At 45.6% G+C, this 21,086-nt stretch overlaps 1 protein-coding gene across 2 annotated transcripts in view; it reads left to right on the forward strand.

Annotated features, from left to right (window-relative positions):
* The window catches only part of LOC126470064 (plexin-A4), a 1,004,426-nt gene that overhangs the window by 809,246 nt on the left and 174,094 nt on the right, over positions 1-21,086 (forward strand). The window lies entirely within an intron of this gene.

Below are 21,086 nucleotides of genomic sequence, written 5' to 3' on the forward strand. Positions count from 1 at the left end.
CGGTAGACTGTCGAATTTTACAGGTTGATGTCCCTAGATTGCTGGTTCGAATCTAACCCAAAAGAACATTTTAACTTGTTTGTAAAACGTCTCGATAGTCCTCCCATATGAAAATCGAATCACGATTACAAAACTTCACCACACCGATCAGAAACACAATATTATTGTGTATTCCTCGCTGTTTACATGTGCTTATACACTCCTGGAAATTGAAATAAGAACACCGTGAATTCATTGTCCCAGGAAGGGGAAACTTTATTGACACATTCCTGGGGTCAGATACATCACATGATCACACTGACAGAACCACAGGCACATAGACACAGGCAACAGAGCATGCACAATGTCGGCTCTAATACAGTGTATATCCACCTTTCGCAGCAATGCAGGCTGCTATTCTCCCATGGAGACGATCGTAGAGATGCTGGATGTAGTCCTGTGGAACGGCTTGCCATGCCATTTCCACCTGGCGCCTCAGTTGGACCAGCGTTCGTGCTGGACGTGCAGACCGCGTGAGACGACGCTTCATCCAGTCCCAAACATGCTCAATGGGGGACAGATCCGGAGATCTTGCTGGCCAGGGTAGTTGACTTACACCTTCTAGAGCACGTTGGGTGGCACGGGATACATGCGGACGTGCATTGTCCTGTTGGAACAGCAAGTTCCCTTGCCGGTCTAGGAATGGTAGAACGATGGGTTCGATGACGGTTTGGATGTACTGTGCACTATTCAGTGTCCCCTCGACGATCACCAGTGGTGTACGGCCAGTGTAGGAGATCGCTCCCCACACCATGATGCCGGGTGTTGGCCCTGTGTGCCTCGGTCGTATGCAGTCCTGATTGTGGCGCTCACCTGCACGGCGCCAAACACGCATACGACCATCATTGGCACCAAGGCAGAGGCGACTCTCATCGCTGAAGACGACACGTCTCCATTCGTCCCTCCATTCACGCCTGTCGCGACACCACTGGAGGCGGGCTGCACGATGTTGGGGCGTGAGCGGAAGACGGCCTAACGGTGTGCGGGACCGTAGCCCAGCTTCATGGAGACGGTTGCGAATGGTCCTCGCCGATACCCCAGGAGCAACAGTGTCCCTAATTTGCTGGGAAGTGGCGGTGCGGTCCCCTACGGCACTGCGTAGGATCCTACGGTCTTGGCGTGCATCCGTGCGTCGCTGCGGTCCGGTCCCAGGTCGACGGGCACGTGCACCTTCCGCCGACCACTGGCGACAACATCGATGTACTGTGGAGACCTCACGCCCCACGTGTTGAGCAATTCGGCGGTACGTCCACCTGGCCTCCGGCATGCTCACTATACGCCCTCGCTCAAAGTCCGTCAACTGCACATACGGTTCACGTCCACGCTGTCGCGGCTTGCTACCAGTGTTAAAGACTGCGATGGAGCTCCGTATGCCACGGCAAACTGGCTGACACTGACGGCGGCGGTGCACAAATGCTGCGCAGCTAGCGCCATTCGACGGCCAACACCGCGGTTCCTGGTGTGTCCGCTGTGCCGTGCGTGTGATCATTGCTTGTACAGCCCTCTCGCAGTGTCCGGAGCAAGTATGGTGGGTCTGACACACCGGTGTCAATGTGTTCTTTTTTCCATTTCCAGGAGTGTATTTGCAGTCGCTGTTTACACGCTTTACGTTCAAAAAGATATTTTTTAACTAACGTGACCACACAATTTTTACGTTATTAGAAACAGTGTTTTTATATTCGTACTGTCCAGCTAGGATTCTTATTGTTTAAACTTTCGCAGTTTCATCATCGTACGTAAAGATGAAGTAAGTCTGCTTTTTTAAATTTTTTTATAGACGCCAGCGTTTTAGTTCACACTGACAAACATCACTGCCCTTACGTTTGAGTCACCTCCATATTGTACACATTTTGTATCTCTCCGTATATCCTCATCGTCCTACACCTCCTTGTATTGTGGACGTAGGGTATCTTCATTACTAGCAATGTAGCAATGTTTTCCAAAAAAGTGAATTGTTTGTTCTCAAAATAAATGCGTTTACCCTCCGTTGTCCACTTCTCAGACTAAGCCTAATGTGAAGCTATGTATAATACACCCCACAATCGAAACAACCGCTACAGTCAGTTCTTGCTAACACTATTGTCGAGCTTCGTGTTAAATTTCAAACATTTATGACCCTTGCGAGACTCGAACACCAGACCTCTTTATTTTCACTCGGATGCGTTATACGTTGCGCCACCGTTCGCCTGCTAGAAACAGTTTCTCTGTTGAGTGTCTTCTACAGAGGGAAATGAGCACTAAGTTTTGCCAAGAATAATTTTCTTGTGCTTTGGGTCGTAGCTCATGACCGATAGTCGACAACTAATTATAATATACGGTGACATTTGCGAAAGTTCTAAAAATTCAGTAGTTCTGAACGAGTTTAATGATGTTGCTGGGAGCAGAGAGAAGAATGTCCGTCGTTGCACATATCGCCGCTCTAAATGGGTAGAGCAAAACGCATCAACTTGCGCAAGGCTTCCACTGTCAACGTTCACAGAATACCTTTCTATTGTTACATAAAATTTGTAATAGGGGTTGTCTATGAGAAAATAGCTAAACTGCATGCAAAAAAAGTACGTAAAAACTTCGTAAGTTCAGCTAACTCTCCTATGACACAAGTATAACTTCGTCTTACTTTTAGCCTGGAACGTCACCAGAGCATCAGCCAGTAATAGGGCGTTTTCGATCACGTGACCAGGTCTTGATATTTAATGATATTTAAGCTTTAATTACAGAAACCTAACAGATATTTTGTGAAAACGTCGACTGTAAATTCTGTTTAAATGTTATAATCAATTGGAATAATAACAATCCGAACCATATTTTTAACATAGGAAAATAGCCTATTATTCATTAGTATTACAACATTAATATTTAAAATGGTAGATGCCAAAAAGACGTGTCGATATTTAAAAACAAACTTGACTTGTAAAGCTTTATACGAGTACATCCAAGCTTTAATAGCAGTGTCGAATGCAAGCTTTAGGGCGAAGAGTAAACTGACCACTACTGTTGTCAACGCCAAAAGCCGTGACGGATTGGAACAAGTTTGTTTGCAAACAGGACACACAGCGCTTAATATCGGCGTTCGCATTGTTCTGCAGGTATTTACAGTGCAATACAGACACAAAGATAAATGGGAATTACAAATCATACGAAATGTTATTACTTTGTAGCGAGCCACCATAGACTATGGGTTCGCGTAGACCAAAATACTGAGAAAATACACGTGAGCAGCCTCCAAAAGTTCGTCGGTGGCACTGGGGTGCACGCTGTAGTAATTGTTGTTGAGGTTCCGCTACATAAACGGAGAATGTATAAAAAAGGAAGTCCCACAATGCAACAACTCAGCGTGTGTTTGCTAAACACGGATTTCGGCACAAATGTGAACGGTTGATGGTTCGGTCTGCCGCTAACAGGCCGTTCCGCGCCATCCCCGACGTCAATTACAGTTCGATCAGAAGCTTCACAATTAAACGGCGCCGTTGTCAGTCACTCGGCCCCAGAATCATATGGCAATAGGCACAAATTAAATGTTACTTCTGTCGTTTCAGGCGCAGCAGACTGCGTGTTAAAATTGCCGTTACACAACTCCAGGTAATTCCCAAAGCTCTTCCGTTACCCTGGGCCGAATATCAGCTCGTAAACGTAAACGAACACGCCGGCTTATTACATTTATCCGATTTGTGCCAACCAGCGCTGATACACATTTCAACATTCGCCCTGTTTTCACTTTCTGACTTCGCCTTACAGCACTCCCAGAAGACGAACTTCAGAACGGTACAGCTCCCCTGTCCGAACTGCATTACAACATAATATTTAAAATCGTAGCTGCCAAAAAGGCATTTCGATATTTAAAAACAAACTTAACTTTTAAAGCTTTAATTGTAACGTAGGCAGTAATGGACATTTTGTCCACTCTGCCGGATGATTGTTTCAGTTTATTCCAAATTTCGTCTGACTGGTTTGGAAGCAAAGTTCGTCGTTTCCATGAGACAGCTATTTATCATTCTTCGACCCTTGTTTCCTTTCTCTGGTACCCTGTTTCGATATGATATGTGACAGCTAACACTGAATTTACACGTTATTCTACACTGAGTAGAGGTTCCTCTTTGCAGTTCTGTGCAGAATAATCACTGTTTATCGATTTATTAATGAATTTGAATCATATAGTAATGCTACATTTCCTGGAATAGCAGAAAACTAAATCTGAAAGCTGACGTTTTCAGTTACCAACTTCTAGACAATCGTCATTTCATTAAAAACTGATAGCCGCTGTTGCAAATACAGTTTCTTCACAGATACGAAATTTGTGATTCTTGAAGTTTTCACGGCGTATAGTACATGCCATTACCCAAAATACAATGGAGTCTTTCGAAATTACTCCAGAAGATTAATCACAAACAGTTTTCAGTGGGGAGATTAGTAATCGAAGTGGAGGAGGGGTTTATGTGAAAAGCTGCAAAACTGAATCCTTCCATTAAGTGATTTCTTTTTCCACAATATCTTCGAACATTTTTTCACGAAGCGCCTGGATAGCAGGATACGTTAATTCGTATTTCGTAAGACGAGCGCACAGAGCCTGGTTCATCATTTCTAATGCAAAGACTCGTCGCATACACAGATTTTAAGAGATATGCAGGGACATGTGACACGGTGTCCTACGATCTGTTACGTACGCGAAGGGGTAATATTAGATAGCCGCTGCTGGGCGAATGCTACTACGCGCCTAGTAAACTAGGAGAATGCAGGAAAAAGGCTGGGCAGTAAATACAAGAGAAAAAAAGGAAAATATTTCAGGACCGCTAAAGCGAGGAAGAATGACCGTAAGCTAAACGAGCTAACGCTAGGAAGATGTACATTAGAACGTTTTTATCTTCGTGTTGACAGCTTTAGAAAGAACGGGTCACTGTTGGACACTGCATTCTTTGTAATAAAAATATTTCTCGTTGGATGCGGATTGCATCTCGGTTCATATAACCACAAAGGGTTTACTAAGCGTACGAAGATGTGATAGATTTATGAATATTTGTAATACTGTTTCGTTAGCAATTCCCCAGGGCTACATGAGATCTATAATGGTACTTTAAAAAAATTCTGTATCAATTACACAGTCGAAAAGACCTGCTCGTAGAGCTTTACGTGCAGTACGCCAGCCTGCGAGAAAGCGCGGTGAGCCAGCACGGATCGAATCCGTGCGGCGTAATGACGACCGTTGCTCTGGTACATTGGCCACCTTCAGAGTCGGTTTTTGGCGGTTTTCCACACACTTTTTGGCAAATGCTGGGTTAGTCCCCAAACAACACTTCAGACAATACGGCACCCAAACAGTTAAATTGCGATAATACACACAACTTAGTTCACGCGGTCCACAGTGCAATATAACGTAATTCCACTATCAATTATCGAAGCAAAGTCGATAGCGACATCCAACAAACATTTTGACCCGAACCAAGATTTATATCAAGTAAATTACATTATTTTGTTATACATAATACACATTTATGACAACAGCGCAACATTGCTGATAGCTTGCTGATTGCATTGACACCATACAATTCTGTCGAGGATGTGAGCTAGAATACCCATAAGAAATTTCGAAAGTTGAAACCAGTATAATTCATTAATCCACACCCCATAATACGCTACGAGGGGACCTCAAAAAGTAAGGTACACATTAGTGCAGCAGTCCATAAAAGTTTTTGGCCTGTCGCAATAGATTTCAAAGTGACAGTCACACAGTCTCTATAAACAACGGTCGGAACATTCTACCAATCGTGCAGTTCCCCGACGATAGAAATCCGTCCGTTTTGACAGAGCCATTCGAGAACCGTTGTCTGAAAGTCCTCATCGCTAGAAAACGCATTTGCCTCCAGATATTATTCGGCGATTGCCTGGACATAATCGTCTGTGGCCGATTAACATCACTCATATCTGTGAGGTCTTGGTCAAATTTTTTGGCACCATTTCACAACGGCTGGACGCGACACTGCATTTGGTCCATGTACCACCACGTGTTCCAGGTGAATCTGCGTGAACTTCAGGCGTTTTGCCCATAAGAGTGGTACTGTCTCTCGTACTTTAACTTTCGACTACGTTTCCAGCTGTCACGCCATTTTACACACGTTGTGATGCAGCTGTTACCTGGACCACAGCAGAGACGTGTCCGCAGGAAACCCCGAACATGTACTCTTGGGGCAATGCGCCACTCATGCTGCGCAGTGGTCTTAGAGTGGGACGACATGAACTGAAGATCAGTAGCAGGTAAAGAGCGTAGTAGGATTTTAGAGCCGGCCGCGGTGGTCTCGCGGTTCTAGGCGCGCAGTCCGGAACCGCGGCTGCTACGGTCGCAGGTTCGAATCCTGCCTCGGGCATGGATGTGTGTGATGTCCTTAGGTTAGTTAGGTTTAAGTAGTTCTAAGTTCTAGGGGACTGATGACCACAGCTGTTAAGTCCCATAGTGCTCAGAGCCATTTTTTTTTTTTTTTATTTTAGGTTTCATGGGGGACAAGCTCATTTGGCTAGTTCCAAAATTGCATCACATATTAACAAAAGAAGCTTTTGTGCTATATCAGAATTCTGTTAAGACTGTTTTGAAAAGCAACATTTATTCAACAATGGCTGGAGAACAAATCATCGTATTTACCGATATACAGCTGTAATCCAAACGCATCAAATGATTCTAAATTAGTAAAATATACACTGAAGAGCCAAAGAAACTGGTACACCAGCCTAATATCGTGTAGGGCAACCGCGAGTACGAGAAGTACCGCAACACAGCGTAGCATGGACTCGACTGATGTCTGAAGTAGTGCTGGAGGGAATTGACACCATGAATCCTGCAGGGGTGTCCATAAATTCTTAAGAGTACCAGCAGACGGAGATCTCTTCTGAACAGCACGTTGCAAAGCATCCAAGATATACTCAATAATGTCCATATCTGGGGAGTTTGGTGGCCAGCGGAAGTTTTCATACCCAGAAGAGTGTTCCTGGAGCCACTGTATAGCAATTCTGGACGTGTGGGGTGTCGCATTGTCCTGCCGAAATTTTTAAAGTCCGCCGGAGTGGACAATGGGCATGAATGGATGCAGGCGATCAGACAGGATGCTTACGAATGCGTCACCTGTCAGAGTCGTATTTAGACGTGTCAGGGCTCCCATATTACTCCAACTACACACACCACACACAGTCACAGAGCTTCCACCAGCTTGAACAGTCCCGTGCTGGCATGCAGGGTCCATGGATTCATGAGGCTGTCTCCATACCATTACATGTCTATCAGCTGGATACAATTTGAAACGAGACTCGTCCGACCAGGCAACATGTTTCCAGTCATTAACAGTCCAATGTCGGTACTGACAGGGGCCAGGCGAGGCGTAAAGCTATGTGTCGCGCAGTTATCAATGGTACACGAGTGGGCCTTCGGCTCCGAAAGCCCATGTCGGTGATGTTTCGTTGAATGGTTTGCACGCTGACAGTTGTAAATGGCCCAACATTGAAATCTGCAGCAGTTTGCAGAAGGGCTGCACTTCTGTCACGTTGAACGATTCTCTTCAGTCGTCGTTGGCCCTGTTCTTGCAGGATCTTTTTCCGGCCGCAGCGATGTTGGAAATTTGATGTTTTACCGGATTCCTGATATTCACGGTACACTCGTGAAATGGTCGTACGAGAAAATCCCCACTTCATCGCTACCTCAGATATGTTGTCTCCCATCGCTGGTGTGCCGACTATAACACCACATTCAGACTCACTCACATGTTGATAACCTGCCATTGTAGCAGCAGTAACCGATCTGACAAATGCGCCAGACACTTGTTGTCGTATATAGGTATTTTCGGCCGCAGCCTCGTATCCTGCTTGTTTACATATCTCTGTATTTGAATACGCATGCCTGTAGCAGTTTCTTTGCTGCTTCAATGTAAATCATTAATTTCAAATTCTACATAACTTTGAAGCTATTGCAGACTCGCAAAGTCTAACAACAGATTCGGAATCAGCATATGGCTTGGTTCAAATGGCTCTGAGCACTATGGGACTTAACATCTGAGGTCATCAGTCCCCTAGAACTTAGAACTACTTAAACGCAACTAACGTAAGGACAACACACACATCCATGCCCGAGGCAGGATTCGAACTTAGGCCCGTAGCGGTCGTGCGGTTCCAGACTGAAGCGCCTAGAACCGCTCGGCCACAGCGGCCGGTGGAATGAGCATAGCACTGACGTACACGACTTCACTCTTTTAGGTTAAGCCTGTTGTGACTTTAGGGGCATCCAGCCACAAAGCTAAAATAAAATAAATCTGCTCAAACACGAAGAACAACGGGCTTTGTACGACGAGATAAACGCTCAGAAAATCACGTATGCAGATGTAATATCGATGCCAGAGAGCGATCAGTATCCCCCGAGTGACGGTATCTCTTCGATTTGTCAGTATACCGAGAAAATACGAATCTTCATACCGGGTGGTGTGGTTGGATTGTGAACAGGAGTGGGCACAGTGGCATGACCTTACTTGTACAGTGGAGCCGCGCACCATCGACGCGCCGTTGTCGACTGGAGGGCGGGTGTGGCCGCCGTCTGAGGCGGAACGAAAATAGCGTGGCGCCGCGACAGGGAGGGAGAAACCGAGAAAGCCGCCAGTCGCAGTCCGCGCCGTTCTGTCATCGGTTACTGGATAGGAGCGGAGCACTTGACAAAGATCGAGGGATAACTTAATTATTTTCCTTAGGTCTAAAAGTCATAGTTGAAGTAAATTATGTGTTTATAAAGGTTTTCGCGGCGTTTCAGTGCAAGAAATAAGATCTCCTCGGGTTTCTTATAGCATAGAGAGGCCCTCACATGTTCAACGATATTCTCAAACCGTCAATATATTGACCGTCTGAAGGTGCGTATTGAAGTATTGTCAATACGGAAATACTGGCGAGCAAGACGTAATTTCTAGTTGATGTGATGAGTGGCGGCTGGATCTAAATGTAGAAAAATTTAAGTTAATATCGATAAGTTTGCAATACAAACCCGTTATGTTCGAATACAGCATTAATAGTATCCTGCTTGACACAGTCCCGTCGTTTAAATATGTGGGCGTCACTCTGCAAAGCTGTATGAAATGAAACGACTATGAGGATTGCGGTCGATTTCGGTTTATTGGGAGAATTTTAGGGAAATGTGGTTCATCTGTAAAGTAAACCATATATAGGACGCTAGTGCGAGCTATTCTTGAGTACTGCTTGAGTATTTGGGATCCGCATTAGGTAGGATAAAAGGAAGACATCGAAGCATCTCAAAATGGTTCAAATGGCTCTGAGCACTATGCGACTTAACTTCTGAGGTCATCAGTCGCCTAGAACTTAAAACTAATTAAACCTAATTAACCTAAGGACATCACACACATCCATGCCCGAGGCAGGATTCGAACCTGCGACCGTGGCGGTCACGCGGTTCCAGACTGCAGCGCCTAGAACCGCACGGCCACACCGGCCGGCGAAGCATCTCGGAGGCGGGCTCACATATTTGTTCCAAAAACACGCAAGTGTTATGGAGATGCTTCGGCAGCTCAAATGGTAATTCCTGGAGTGATGTCGACGTTCTTCTCGAGGAACACTTTTGTGAAAATGTAGAGAACCGGCATTAAAAGCTAACTGTAGAACGATTCTATTGCAACCAACGTACATTTTGCGTAAGGAGCACGAAGATAAGATAAAGTACTACTCTTACAGAGGCACATAGACAGTCTTTTTTCCCTCGCTCTATTTGCGAGTGGGACAGGAAAGGAAATAACTAGTGCTACAGGGCACCTTCCGCCACGCACCATACTGTGGCTTGTGTAGTATGGATGTAGATGTAGAATGTAGACGCAGATGGCTCCAAACATATTATCTGTATTGGCAATACGTACTGAAAGTGTGATGTCGAGTACTGACTGTCTGACAATAGTCACCATTCAGATGTTGAAAGAGCTTCATGAACCAGCCACACGGCATTAGTTGAACTGCTTACGTTTTCAATTAACCTTTGTGTGTATCGTCCTTCAGATTTAATTTTGCAAGTAGTCCTTTAGCACAAAACCGTTTTAATATGCCTATGTAGGAAAAGTCGTTTTATATACTACTTCAGGATGCCCAATGGCCGGCCGATTCTAGGCGCTTCAGTCTGGAACCGCGTGACCGCTACGGTCGCAGGTTCGAATCCTGCCTCCGGCATGGATGTGTGTGATGTCCTTAGGTTAGTTGGTTTAAGTAGTTCTAAGTTCTAGGGGACTGATGACCACATCAGTTAAGTCCCATAGTGCTAAGAGCCATTTGAACCATTTTTGATGCCCAATGGAGGATTTCCACGGGGTTTCTTACTTTATTAATTTTAAAATATAGTATAGCTTGGTAAATTACATAGTATGTTGGAAAATCTCGTCTATTTAGAAAAGTGCGTCCTATATGTGCGATGGCTAATAAGAGATCTGAGGAGTGCATGTCAGTCTCACCAATTTATCACAGAACGTAAAAAAAAAAAAAAAGGAAAACAAGGTTAACGTTGATTTCCTGACTATATCCTTGCTGGACAGTAAACTGCCTCACAGGCTTCCATAACAATTGTACTGATAGTGTTTGCTGATATTACAGAACTAAACTTCAAGCATTTGAATGCTCTGCCAACGGCCAGAAATTTCGAAGTTACTCCCAATCACTCGTCGACAGCGATTGATCCCTCGTTATCGTATTTTCGTACTTTTCATTAATAATTTGTCTTACTGTGCAGGACTAATCGGACAACAATTTATGAAATCCTTTTTGAAAGTCAGACTGCGTTGCGCTAAAAATATTGTGTGTCAGTTTAGTGATGATCAGAATAAGTAAAGAGAGAAATGTCTGAGTACGTTCAGTTTTGCTCATCTGTTTGAAAATCAAATAACGTAAGGGATTTATCAGCACAATCATTAATAAATTTTTCTAAGGGGAGGTTTCAACAGGAGAGAATGCTCGCTTCGACCTGCGGAAGCAAAAGGGCGCGACGTACGCTCCGAAGGCGTGGCTTCGTCCGATGACTGCTTGCAGTTCGCGGTGACACCGGTGATGATCGCTGCTAGTAGGGGTCCATCTCCGACAGCTGCGACAACTCAGTGTCACCGTCGGAGCCGTTCATAGCAAAAGCTGTCTTTCATTCCGAGACTCCACATTCCAAAACCATCGAAGAAACATATAACTCCTTCCAACACACACCTCGCATAATGATAATGGGGCAACGTTAGTGCAATTCGCCATTACGCGGAGCGGTGAACAGACAGTCTTTCTTTTTCCCTGCGTAGCATCTGCAAATGGAATGTCAGGTGTGTGTGGCGGAGAACGATGATTCTTGTACGCGGTGTTTTCTCTGTCACACACCACGCGGTGACTTGCTGAGTACCGATGTAAATTAATCTACATCTACATCATATTCCACATGTCACATAGTCATGTGTGGCGGAAGGTACTTCCGGCATCACTATCTAATACCCTATTTCCCGTTCCACATTGCGCGTGGGAAGAATGATTGTCGGTAAACATGTGTATTAGCTCTAATCTCTTGAATTTTCTCGTCGTGGTCTTTTCGCGGGTTCAGTTCCAGGTGGGGTCAAGTATTTTCACCTGCCTCGAGATGACTGGGTGTTGTTCTGTCGGAGGAAGGCAATGGCAAACCACCTCCAGTAGGACCCTGCCTAGTACGGCGGTGGGGGTCTCCCTCATTGTTCCCCTACGCTCTGTCAAGGAGTATGGATCGTCATCATCATGTGGGAGGAAGTAATATGTTGTGACGAAACTTCTTCCTATGACTCTCTGTGTGGGATACACTATCCCTACTATTTGTTTTATGTGGTCATTCCACTTAAGTTTGCTCCTGATAGTAATTCCTGGATATTTTACCCTAAATACTGTTTCCAGCCATTCGTCAGCAATCATGTAGTTGTACAGTAATGGATTTCATTCCCTATATACGAACTTTATGTTCAGCGTCAACCGCCAGAGCTTGCACCATTTCTCAATCCGCTGCACATCTTTCTGAAAATCGATACTGGCTTCTGGCGTTGCTGCATTCTCATAGACAACCTTATTAAAGAACTTCCAGTGCTTTCTACTACATCATTAATATACATTGTAAACAGTAACGGTACTACCACACTTCCTTGGGGTACTCAGGAAGCTACCTTTAGATCTCTCGATTTTTCTCCGCTTAAGAGCGATGTGGTGAGTTCTGCCTGTAAAGAAGTCTTGTATACAGTCGCAAATCTGGTCCGATACTCAGTAAGCTCGTATTTTTTTCACTAAACGGCAATGCGGCACGGTGTGAAATGATGATCATCAGTCCGATTTTCATTCACCTCTTTTGCTTGTGTGACAACATGTACAGCTTGAAAACTGGATTTTGTTAGCACGTAATGATATCCTGCAGAAGAACGAGGCAATGAAACCTGATGTACAAGAAAACTGTTTTACAGTAAATTAATTGGGTCCGCAACTCGTGGTCGTGCGGTAGCGTTCTCGCTTCCCGCGCCCGGGTTCCCGGGTTCGATTCCCGGCGGGGTCAGGGATTTTCTCTGCCTCGTGATGACTGGGTGTTGTGTGATGTCCTGAGATTAGTTAGGTTTAAGTAGTTCTAAGTTCTAGGGGACTGATGACCATAGATGTTAAGTCCCATAGTGCTCAGAGCCATTTGAGTAAATTAATGGTATTGATGATGAGGAAATTCGCTAATTAAATCGAGTGTGCTACTCGCTGACTGTCTGAAACTTATTTTGCACTTCCCAGTTCCGTTTCACTACATGAGTGATCTAAAACGACGATTGCTAATGCGAAACATAGTTTCTATTGGTATGCAATGTTTCAGTTTTCCAGATATAGTTCTTTAAATTATACACTCCTGGAAATGGAAAAAAGAACACATTGACACCAGTGTGTCAGACCCACCATACTTGCTCCGGACACTGCGAGAGGGCTGTACAAGCAATGATCACACGCACGGCACAGCGGACACACCAGGAACCGCGGTGTTGGCCGTCGAATGGCGCTAGCTGCGCAGCATTTGTGCACCGCCACCATCAGTGTCAGCCAGTTTGCCGTGGCATACGGAGCTCCATCGCAGTCTTTAACACTGGTAGCATGCCGCGACAGCGTGGACGTGAACCGTGTGTGCAGTTGACGGACTTTGAGCGAGGGCGTATAGTGGGCATGCGGGAGGCCGGGTGGACGTACCGCCGAATTGCTCAACACGTGGGGCGTGAGGTCTCCACAGTACATCGATGTTGTCGCCAGTGGTCGGCGGAAGGTGCACGTGCCCGTCGACCTGGGACCGGACCGCAGCGACGCACGGATGCACCCCAAGACCGTAGGATCCTACGCAGTGCCGTAGGGGACCGCACCACCACTTCCCAGCAAATTAGGGACACTGTTGCTCCTGGGGTATCGGCGAGGACCATTCGCAACCGTCTCCATGAAGCTGGGCTACGGCCCCGCACACCATTAGGCCATCTTCCGCTCACGCCCCAACATCGTGCAGCCCGCCTCCAGTGGTGTCGCGACAGGCGTGAATGGAGGGACGAATGGAGACGTGTCGTCTTCAGCGATGAGAGCCGCTTCTGCCTTGGTGCCAATGATGGTCGTATGCGTGTTTGGTGCCGTGTAGGTGAGCGCCACAATCAGGACTGCATGCGACCGAGGCACACAGGGCCAACACCCAGCATCATGGTGTGGGGAGCGATCTCCTACACTGGCCGTACACCACTGGTGATCGTCGAGGGGACACTGAATAGTGCACAGTACATCCAAACCGTCATCGAACCCATCGTTCTACCATTCCTAGACCGGCAAGGGAACTTGCTGTTCCAACAGGACAGTGCACGTCCGCATGTATCCCGTGCCACCCAACGTGCTCTAGAGGGTGTAAGTCAACTACCCTGGCCAGCAAGATCTCTGGATCTGTCCCCCATTGAGCATGTTTGGGACTGGATGAAGCGTTGTCTCACGCGGTCTGCACGTCCAGCACGAACGCTGGTCCAACTGAGGCGCCAGGTGGAAATGGCATGGCAAGCCGTTCCACAGGACTACATCCAGCATCTCTACGATCGTCTCCATGGGAGAATAGCAGCCTGCATTGCTGCGAAAGGTGAATATACACTGTACTAGTGCCGACATTGTGCATGCTCTGTTGCCTGTGTCTATGTGCCTGTGGTTCTGTCAGTGTGATCATGTGATGTATCTGACCCCAGGAATGTGTCAATAAAGTTTCCCCTTCCTGGGACAATGAATTCACGGTGTTCTTATTTCAATTTCCAGGAGTGTATATGTTAATTTTATGGAATGAAACTGGGATGGAAAACACGGAATCTGAGCATGCAACATTTGCCCACTTGGGTACGCTTTACATGTGCACTCGTCTTCATTCATCTTTTTATGTACGAACACGCCGCCTCACCCGAAGAGGAAATTACGCGTAGCTGGTATTAGCGGACGGGAACTAAATGCTTGCAAATGAGAACATTATACTGCGGGCTGCCTGAGTACCAGTTCTAGAGGATATCTTTCATTGCGAAATTCGATACTTTCACATCGCTCAATGGAAAGTGAAATTCCTTTGGGCGCACGGTCTGTATCCTGTTGGCAAGGCATTTCTACGGTTTTGCGAAGTTTTTTTCCTTCCCTTCTTTTCACGGTTGCTGGCAAGCCGTGAGAGTTAGCACGCTCTTTACCGCAGACTATCAAATGAGCTTACTCGCTTCGCCTCCGCCTCGCTGTGACCGTCTGTTATTACCATTAGTTAGCAAGTTAGCAGCAGAGCACTGCTGGAGTATTCCCTGGAAACATTCACACGGCGCAACACAGTTCTCAATCGAAAGCTGGTATTACAGTATACTTTTACGCGATACTTCCGTCGTCTTAGGTGTATGGTATGAGTCATAAACACTCTAATTTCTCTCTCTACAAAATGTGAATAAAATTAAATAAAGCAGTATAGAAAAACACATTTGATACGCCCAAGCAGAACATGATTTGGAAATAAAACGGGTACACTGCAAAGTCGCAGAAAGAAGTAATTTATTTTGATGAACACAAAAGACTTTATACCACGACTTACAAAACGGTGCAACCGTATCAGTGAAATATCTATTCCGTTATGAACGCCTACCTCTCCATATCAGTGGTAAGATACTGGACTCGTAATCGGGAAGACGGTGGTTCAAACCCCCCTCAAGTAATCATACACTACTGCCCATTAAAATTGCTACACCAAGAAGAAATGCAGATGATAAACGGGTATTCATTGGACAAATATATTATACTAGAAATGACTTACGATAACATTTTCACGCAATTTGGGTGCATAGATCCTGAGAAGTCAGCACCCAGAACAACCACGCCTGGGCATTGAGTCAAACAGAGGTTGGATGGCGTGTACAGGTACAGCTGCCCATGCAGCTTCAACACGATACCACAGTTCATCAAGAGTAGTGACTGGCGTATTGTGACGAGCTAGTTGCTCGGCCACCATTGACCAGACGTTTTCCATTAGTGAGAGATCTGGAGAATGTGCTGGCCAGGGCAGCAGTCGAACATGTTTTGTATCCAGAAAGGCCCGTACAGGACCTGCAACATACGGTCGTGCATTATCCTGCAGAAATGTAGGGTTTCGCAGGGATCGAATGAAGGGTAGAACCACGGGTCGTAACACATCTGAAATCTAACGTCAACTGTTCAAAGTGCCGTCAATGCGAACAAGAGGTGACAGAGACGTGTAACCATTGGCACCCCATATCATCACGCCGGGTAATACGCCAGTATGGCGATGACGAATACACGCTTCCAATGTGCGTTCACCGCGATGTCGCAAAACACCATGATGCTGTAAACAGAACCTGGATTCATCCAAAAATATGACGTTTTGCCATTCGTGCACCCAGGTTCGTCGTTGAGTACACCATCGCAGGCGCTCCTGTCTGTGATGCAGCGTCAAGGGTAACCGCAGCCATGGTCTCCGAGCCGACAGTCCATGCTGCTGCAAACGTCGTCGAACTGTTCGTGCAGATGGTTGTTGTCTTGCAAACGTCCCCATCTGTTGACTCAGGGATCGAGACGTGGCTGCACGATCCGCTACAGCCATGCGGATAAGATGCCTGTCATCTCGACTGCTAGTGATACGAGGCCGTTGGGATCCAGCACGGTGTTCCGTATTAGCCTCCTGAACCCACCAACTCCATATTCTGCTAACAATCATTGGATCTGGACCAACGCGAGCAGCAATGTCGCGATACGATAAACCGCATTCGCGATAGGCTACAATCCGACCTTTATCAAAGTCGGAAACGTGATGGTACGCATTTCTCCTCCTTACACGAGGCATCAGAACAACGTTTCACCAGGCAACGCCGGTCAACTGCTGTTTGTGTATGAGAAATCGGTCGGAAACTTTCCTCATGTCAACACGTTGTAGGTGTCGCCACCGGCGCCAACCTTGTGTGAACGCTCTGAAAAGCTAATCATTTGCATATCACAGCATCTTCTTCCTGTCGGTTAAATTATTTTAATGGCCAGTAATGTATTTAATCTCTTCCGTGATTTCCCTAAACCATCTACGGAAAATGCGAAATGGTTCGTTTGAAATAGCACGGTCGATTGCCTTCACCAAACATAGCTCCTTGTGCGTCCGAAATGATCTTGTCGTCGAGGGTAGGACAATAGAATGAGTTGACACAGGTCATGGGGTTGCGATATGCACATTTACAGATGGCGGTAGAATCGCGTACACAGGATATAAAAGGGCAGTGCACAAGTGGAGCAGTCATTTTTACTCAACTGATTCATGTGAAAACGTTTCCGATGTGATTATGGCTGCGCGACGGGAATTAACAGACGCGAATCGTGGCATGGCAGTTGGAGCTAGACCCATGAGACATTCGGGAATCGTTAGTGAATTCAATATTCCGAGTCCACAGTGGGAAGAGTGTACCAAAAATACATTTCAGTCATTACCTCTCACCACGGACGACGCAACGGCCGACAGCCTTCACTTAACGACCGAGATCAGCGGCGTTCGCGTTGAATTGTTAGTGCTAACAGACAAGCAACACTGCGTGAAATAACAGAAACAATGTGGGACATACGACGAACGTATCCGCTGGACAGTGAGGCGGATTTTGGCGTTAATGGACTATGAAAACAAAAAAACAGACGCTAGTGCCTTTGCTAACAGCACGACATCGCCTGCAGCGCCTTTTCTGCGCTCGTGACCGTATCGGTTGGACCCTAGATGACTGGAAAGTCCTGACTTCAGCTGGTAACAGCTGATGGTAGGGTTCGAAAGTAGCGCGGACCTCACGAAGCCTAGGACCCAAGTTATCAACAACGTCCTGTGCAAGCTGGTGGTTGCTCCACAATCTTGCGGGTTTTGTTTACTTGGAATGGACTGGGTCAGTGACTGGAAATGGTTGTGTTCGGATACTTGGAGACCATTTGCTGTCATTCATGGACTCCATCTTCTCAAGCAACGATGAACTTTTTATGGCTGACAATGTGCCATGCAACAAGGCCACAACTGGTCACGACTGGTTTGAAGAACGACAATTCGAACGAATGATTTGTTCAGCAATCACATCGGACATTTATGGGAAATAATCGAGTGGTGAGTTCTTGAACAAAATCCTGCACCGGCAATACTTTCGCAGTTATGGAAGGCTAAAGAGGCAGCATGGCCCAATACTACTGCAGGGGATTTCCAACGACTTGTTGAGTCCATGCCATGTCGAGCCGCTGCACTACGCAGAGCATCGGGAGGTCTGACGCGATATTAAGAGGTATTCCATGGCTTTTGTAATGTCAGTGTATTCCTTTCATCCTTCCTGCCTTCTTAATCTCCTTACTATTACTAATATCTACAGTTCTGCTTCCAATTAAATTAAAATACGTTTTTGTAATTTGGAATCAGAGGTGACAATGCATTTGTTTTTGTGTAGTAAAATCTATCAGGTTGATGTGTAGCACAAGCAGAACACGAAGATACTCTGCTCTTATCCCTGAAAAAACGGAATTACGTAACGAGGTGTGGACTCTGAAGAAGCAGAGTCTTGATTCGGGATCGCAGTGATATCCGTAAACGTCCGCCATCGAATGCCAGAATGATTCCAGAAAAATTGCGCTCGCTTTTTTGTTTCCTACCGGGCCAATAAAGGTTTGGAAGCATACCATACATGTTTCCTCCTTTACAATGTTTTCCCCATCCTACACGTCTTAATTTCAGGAAATGAGAGTTTAATGTTCTGTAGAAGACTGAAGCTGACACTGTAAACAGCGAGCCGCATGTAGATAAGCGAGCTGACAGGAGATGGTGATTTTGGAGCCTTTGATCTCAGATGTTGGGCGACGGCCAGGCTCGGCATTGTTTATTGCAGGAGTGAGTGGTGTTGCCTTTGTCAGTAAGCCGGTCGCCCGACGGCCTTGCGTCGGCAAACTAGTTCGATCACTTTCCCGTAAAAAAAATTCCGGTGTTCGCCGTCACTCAAATGTGACAGATTGTACGCCGGCTCTCTGGAGTCAACTTTTCGCTGATCCCGACCAACAAAGAAAAAATAAATCATTGCTGCCACTCGCAATTAGTTTCATTCCGCAAGCGCTACGCAAAAACCCGCGGAGCTTTATTGCTTTGTACACCGAAATGCCCGCTTCAATTTTCTTGTTCCTTTAGAATTTATATTGAGAGCCCTGTTGCTGTCAGTACGGGACCAAAGCAGCATACAGTGGGGTCCACGAAGAGTAAAAAAGCACAACGAAATTACATATGCGCTTCTGATATCCAGAGAGGAGGGAGTGGGTTTTTCAACACACGGTTTGGTTACAGTTTGTCAACATATACACTGAATATTACGTTGCTGTTTGTTAGCACATTTTATCGGGATCTTGATTAAAATAGTAGCAGGTAAGTCGGCTCTGCTATGCGAGTGTTACTGCGCAAAGAGATACCGGTCTTTTTCGTCCAAACAGATTCTAAAACGATGTCTGAATATGAACGGATTAAAGCAATACTTTCTGCGATGACTGTATTTGAAAATACGGACTTACTATATTAACATGTATGTTTATACTATCGTTTTTGTCTTATATGGGATTTTCGATTGATAATACAGATTTATTGTTGCTGTTAGCTTTTTCAACTAGAACCAAGCTTAACAGAATACTATATACCACGTCTTTTAACTGAGCTATCTGATTTAAAGTTTAATTAAATCTTGAACTATTTCACGAGGCCAACTTTATCTGCAGGCGAATCAGCTCAAAATAATAACTCGTGACCGACCCTTAAGATCATTCATCACTATTCTGTCGATCGACCACCACAGGGCAAAATCCACCAGTTGTTGTGGCCAGAGATGAAGTTTTACTTATGCTCGCAGCTTGCCCATGTTACTGCTCACTAAGCTCGTATGCACATACCGATATCCGAACGTGTTGTGGGAACAGTAACCTTACAAAATATAAGTATAATTTTTGGAAGAAGAAGATTATTTACTTAATGCTGAGTGACAGACGCAAATGTCTGCGATATTTACCAACAGAAAAGAATCAATGAGTTGACATGAAAAAGAAATTAATTGCAGAAATGGTATTACCACTGCAAATCCTGATTCGGAGATGTGTTAGTTAGAATTAAGCTATTTACGTTATGGTATACATAATTTTATTAAAAAATGGCCCTGAGCACTATGCGACTTAACTTCTGAGGTCATCAGTCCCCTATAACTTAGAACTACTTGAACCTAACTAACCTAAGGACATCACATGCATCTATGCCCGAGGCAGGATTCGAACCTGCGACCGTAGCAGTCGCGCGGTTCCGGACTGAAGCGCCTAGAACCGCTCGGCCACTGCGGCGGGCATAATTTACTTAATACTAAGTTACAAATATTATGATTGTACCGTAAACAAAAGAGCGTGTTAGCACAATGGTAAAGGCACTAGACTCTTATATTCGTCAGGAGCGGTGGTTAAAATTCAGCCAGGTAATCCAGATTTAGATTTCTTTGTGACCCACTTGGATAGCCGAGCGCGTTAAAGCGCCGCTTCCGCGGTACTGGGAGGCAAGCCTGCCCCAGATCGAATCCGCTGGTCAGCCAGCCGGCCTGAATGTTTTTATGCGGTTTTCCACATCCAACTAGGTAAATACCGGGCTGATACCCACATCCAGTCTGAGATACACGCTACGCACACGTTCATATAACGTTCTTAGACCTGAACACAGATTTATTGTAGACGCAGTCAGATTGCGTACCGATACCGCCCCTTGGGGAGGGGAAGTGTTGGCGTCAGGTAGGGCATCTGGCCACAAGCTACCATTAACATTGCCTCAATCAGAACAGCGCCGACCCCGTAGTAGAAACGTGTAAAGGCGAAGCATGAGAAGAAGGAGAAAAATCCTGAATTAGCTTTGTTGTGGTTCCGTTACATCACTTAAGCTAAATCCTGCTTCGGTTCCTTCAACAAATCCACGGTGAATTTTATCTCCTCTCCGCATCCGACTGAGGTAGTGCTCCCGCACTAATGAATACGATGTCAACAAGAATAAGACACTCACCAGCTTTCCCTGGAGTGACAGCGCAAGACGAAACTGGATATTATCTGCGACACGAAAATTATCTTGGCAAATGACACAAATATACTCGTGAGGAACGTGAGTTACTATGTAAGATACAGTTTCGTGAAGGAAGACAAAGGAGTTCCACAGACGAAAATTTTCTGTTTAACGAGATTAATGACGGCATATGGACGAAAGCTTTCAAAAACACCGTGTATAGAAGAATATCAGTTACTTGCAATAAAATCTTCACGCGTTCCTTCCCGTGTAAGGTCGTAGTATGTGCGAGACATTTATTGACAGTACTAGTTTGGAGGACTTTCAGTTTATTGAAGCGACACTCACACCATTGTCAACACTGTCACTTGGCAACGCCATTTTACATGATTCAGGCGCCGCACGCCCAAACGAAACTACGGTTCAAATGGTTCAAATGGCTCTGAGCACTACGGGACTTAACATCTGTGGTCATCAGTCCCCT

This window comes from Schistocerca serialis, chromosome 3 (assembly GCF_023864345.2).
Source record: "Schistocerca serialis cubense isolate TAMUIC-IGC-003099 chromosome 3, iqSchSeri2.2, whole genome shotgun sequence".
In the NCBI taxonomy this organism is placed as follows: Eukaryota; Metazoa; Arthropoda; class Insecta; order Orthoptera; family Acrididae; genus Schistocerca; species Schistocerca serialis.